At 37.6% G+C, this 4736-nt stretch overlaps 1 non-coding gene across 1 annotated transcript; it reads right to left on the minus strand.

The window, feature by feature from the left end:
* Nucleotides 1-3247: 3247 nt before the first annotated feature.
* Nucleotides 3248-3354, minus strand: LOC112536251. The gene has a single exon (XR_003080296.2). It is a non-coding gene; the product is annotated as a small nucleolar RNA R71 (small nucleolar RNA).
* Between the last annotated feature and the right edge of the window lie 1382 nt (nt 3355-4736).

The following is a 4736-nucleotide window of genomic DNA, read 5'->3' on the forward strand; positions in this document are numbered from 1 at the left end:
ATACCATCAGAACTCCTTATTGGATTATGATTCCTAGTGGAATTAGGACTCCTTATTGAAGCAGGATTCCTTGAGCAAGTAGGATTTGTATCATTAGGTTTTCTTGTTGGAGTAGAGTTCCTTGTGTTATTTGGGTTATCATCAATTATTCCACAAATTTCTTAAAAGAACATATAACTTGATCTCTTGCAAGGTAGAAAACTGAATAATATGCTCATTAGCCTCAAGTATTCGGTTGCACGCGATTTTTATAGTGTGAAAGTCTTTATTCCATAAGAAGAAGAGGCTAGAAGCTAAATATGAATAAATAAATAAATAAATAAAGATTAATTATTTATAATTTAAATCAAGAACAAGAAAGGAGTTGATTGGGCAACAACTCTCAAAATCCCAAATTTTATGAGCCAACTTAACAAAAATAAGGGTAAATCCGAGTGGGCCTACCTAAAAAAACTTCGACCCAAATTACTCCATTATATGCATTTCAAACATCGAAGAGCTCGAATTTCGACTTGTATTATACTTGGATTAATCGAAAACAACCTGATTTCTACTTTACGCGCGTGGATTTATGTCTCTCTTGCTTGATCATCAAGATAAGCCCCAATGCCATAGGTCAAGCTTGTTAATTGCATTCCCATGACTCCTTACGCCCAACCTTATGGCATCATGAGTCCTCGTGCCTAGAGGAACAATGAAGGATGGAGATCCTAATGGTGCAAATCCCGAGTCAGAATATTTGGGCATCCCTTAATTCTTGGCGTTCCTTCATTCCTCTAAAATATTTCTCGCGATCATTCGGAGAATGATATCAATACACGATCAACTAATTTTCTGTCTTCGCATTCGCTGAAGCATTGGATCTGTGCCTATGATTGTCGCTTCCATGCACTTTTACACAACAACACTCGTGTTTATGCTCCCCATATAAAACCAAACCAACATACTAGATAGAGATTAGAGAGAGACACAAAAGAAACAAACAAAATGAGAATATAGGTAAGACTTTAGATCCAATAAGGAAAGAAATCACAAGTTCTTTATTCTCTTCCATACAGCTAAGTCTAAGGATCAAATTGAATAAATTTAAACACAAGCATAGTGATTTGCATTGTGTTATGCATGTTTATATGCCCAATTACTTGCATTTTTGTGCATATTTATCTTGTTTTATGCCAGAATCACCTGTGTTTTGGTTCATTTCATGTTTGAGGTGATTATTAATGCACATTATCAGTGTTGAGGGTGATACGTGTGAGAACAAACTGAAATTCATTAAAATTGGACAAAGGCTCGTACTTCAAGGTTGAGCACGGCCTAGACTCTAACCCTGCTGGACCATTGGCCTTTGATCTTCAAATATGGCTTTTTAGCACGGTTTTCGAGGCCACCACAGTCTCGAGCACGGGCCGTGGTGGCTCAGCACAATAAGGGTACGGTCAGGGAGCAAGGAGTTGATTTTGGACTCGAAACTTGAGTACATCCTGGACTCCTCACGACCAAAGACTAAGCTTGACTACCACCATGTCCAAATAATTATATAGGCTATTTCGCTTTGTTTTGAGGGGTTCGACATTTTTAACCTTAGACGCTTGAATTTAGGAGACCATTTTCACGCATTGAAGGACGTATTTCAGTGGTTCAAGCATCGCATTACAGATTAAGAATGGATTTTAAGGTATTCTAGAGGCAATTAGAGGTTCATTATTCAGATTTGGAGACTAAAGACTATTCACCTGATTTGATGAAGAAGGGTGTACATGTTTCCAATTTTCTCTTTTGCATTTGTTATTTATTTTGTTTTATTGATTAGCATGAGTATCTAGAGCTGCTGAACTCATTGGGGTTCCTTTGTTTATTGGATTGTACTTCATGTTTATGAGATTTTAATTATCAATTCTTGTATTCTTCTTGCCTTCAGTATTAATAAGATATCGCATTATTCATGAGACATTGTGAATTGTGTTCTTTAGATTGCTTTCTGTAATTGAGAAATTCATTTAGCAATTGGAATTTTGAATAGCAAGTACTGGTTAATTATCACCTAGAGATAAGGGTAATTAACTAGCCGGATTAAGAATTAATAACTCTTAATAGTAGTGGATTGATCTTAAGGTAACCTAAAATCAATCGTTAGGAAGAGATTCCGTCGTTTAGGTTCTTAGGCTTAGGAATTCAGTGTTCTCGAGAGGGAACTCGAATTCAATATAGAATTCGCTCATGCGTAATCATAAATGGTAATCAATCTAATTTCCACCTCTATTAAAATCGAAGTAGTTTAATTCCCCCTTGGGTTTGCTTTCTTTCCTCGATTGTTTCATTAAACCTTTGCAGATTGCTTGGCATTTAGTTAATCATTTAGCTTGCACCTAGTCATAGATTCATAACTTCTTCACTATTAGTTAAGGTTAGATAGCATAAGACACTGTAGTAGTTCTAGGCTCACCCTTTCCCGAGAATACGACCTTGATACTCGCCATTAGTGCTAGTCTGCATCGATAAATTCATTGCCTTAGATTGTAGCTATATCAATAGCTCATCAAGTTTTTGGGGCCATTGCCGGAGAACCCTTTGTGTGAACTAGAGTGAATTTGTGTTTGTGTTACTCTAGCCATTGTTGTTTTATGTCTTTTGTGTCTTTTGATTCTTTATTCTTTTATTCATTTCTGTGTTCATTAGTTGATGCCTCTTAATTTCAGGTAGTTTATGACCAGGAGCTCTAATCCTACACCTGTATACCCTCTTGCTGAAGTAGAGCGATCCCTCCGTCTTTTGAGGAAGCGTATGCAAGAAGAAGAGGAGGCACGAATAGTGATTGAAGCCCTTGTGAATAGACCAACAGAGATGGGAGACAATAACAACAACTAGGCTACTAATGAAAACTAGACAATGTACGAGTTTGCTATACCTTCTCTTGCAGGGACATAGATGAGTATATTGCGACCACCTGTGGTAGCTAATAACTTCAAGATAAAGCTGAACGTGATATAAATGGTCCATAATAGTGTACAATTTGGAGGACTACCGAGCGAGGACCCAAACTGCTAACATAGCTAATTTCTTAGAGATCTATGATACCTTAAAGATAAATGGAACGACTAATGATGTCATTAAGTTGAGGCTGTCCATTTTCTTTAAGGGACCGAGCGAAGAGATGGTTGCAGTCACTCCCAGCCAACACTATTACAACATGGAGTTCTTTGGCTGAGAAGTTCTATATAAGTACTTTCCTCCTGCTAAAACCACTAGATTGAGAAATGACATATCTTCTTTTGTGCAATTTAATGATGAGAACATGTATGATGCCTGGAAGAGGTACAAGGACATGCTTCGATGTTGCCCGCACTACGGATTACTAGTAGGGATGCAGGTTCAAACTTTCTATAATGGTTTGAACCTCGCTACAAGGTAGATGGTAGATGTTGCAGTAGGTGGGGCCCTGAACAATAAGACGCTGGAGCAGGCGAAAAATCTGATAGAGGAGATGGCCATGAACAACTATCTGTGGCAATCCTCTAGGAGTCGGCCAGTTAAGCAAGGAGTGGTTAACCAATTAGATTCTATAGTAGCCTTGGTAGCTCAGGTGGAGCTCTTGGCCAAGAAAATAGACCAGCTCTAAATGCCAGTTCATGTAGCACAGATTGGTTGCAAGTTCTATGGTGGCCCGCACTACGGTGCAAATTGTAATGCGAGAGGTATGTTTGCTTCACCTTCCACTTCTTCTCCTTCTCCATCCTCTATTGTTTCTGCTGACCTTGAACAGGTACGCTATATGGGTAATGCACCTAGAGAGCATAATAATTCAAAAATGATATTAATATTTAATCATCTAAATTTCTTTCATAGCATTTGTCCAAGCATTAGATCGGTGCTTATGATTTTCGTTTCCATGCACTTTAACTCAACACTCATGTTTATGCTCGCCCAATAAAACCTAACCATCATAAAATACATAGATTAGAAAGAGAGGAATAAAAGAAAAGAACAAATGAGAACATAGGTAGATTTCATATACGATAAGGAAAGAAATCGCAAGTTCTTTATCCTCTTCCATGGCTAAGCATAAGGATCAAATCAAATTGATTTATGCCTTAACCCATAGAGCTGATCGACTCTGTACAGAGCTAATTCGGCTGTGAACATAGTCGATGGGCTCTACACAGTCTGAATCGACTCTGCAGGGGCCAAAAATTGGGTTTTTGGTAGACAAAGAACACAAGAAAAGGAAGGAAGTGAGCAATAAGTTTAGGTTTGGTAGTGAAGTCTTCATAAGTTTGCAATGTTCTTGAAAAACCTATAACTTAATTCTCTACAAGGTAGAAAATTGAAATTATATCCTCACTAGCCTCAAATATTCGGTTGCATGTGGTTTTCATAGTGCGAAAGCTTTCATTCCATAAGAAGAAGTATATGCTAAATATGAGTAAATAAATAAGAAAGATGAATAAACTATACCAATTAAGAACTAGAGAGGAGTTGACTGGTCAACAACTCTCGTAGTCCTAAATCTTATGAGCCAACTTAACAAAGATAAGGGAAAATTCGTATTGGGCTACCTAATAACACTCCCACACAAATTACTTCATTATATGCGTCCCAAACATCAAAACGCTCGCATTCATGCTTGTATTATGTTTGGATTTATTGAAAACAACATGATTTCTTTCTTATGCGTGTGGATTTATGTCTCGCTTGCTTGATCATCAACCGAAGCCCTAATGCCACCGGTCAAACTT

Source organism: Ricinus communis, chromosome 9 (assembly GCF_019578655.1).
Source record: "Ricinus communis isolate WT05 ecotype wild-type chromosome 9, ASM1957865v1, whole genome shotgun sequence".
In the NCBI taxonomy this organism is placed as follows: Eukaryota; Viridiplantae; Streptophyta; class Magnoliopsida; order Malpighiales; family Euphorbiaceae; genus Ricinus; species Ricinus communis.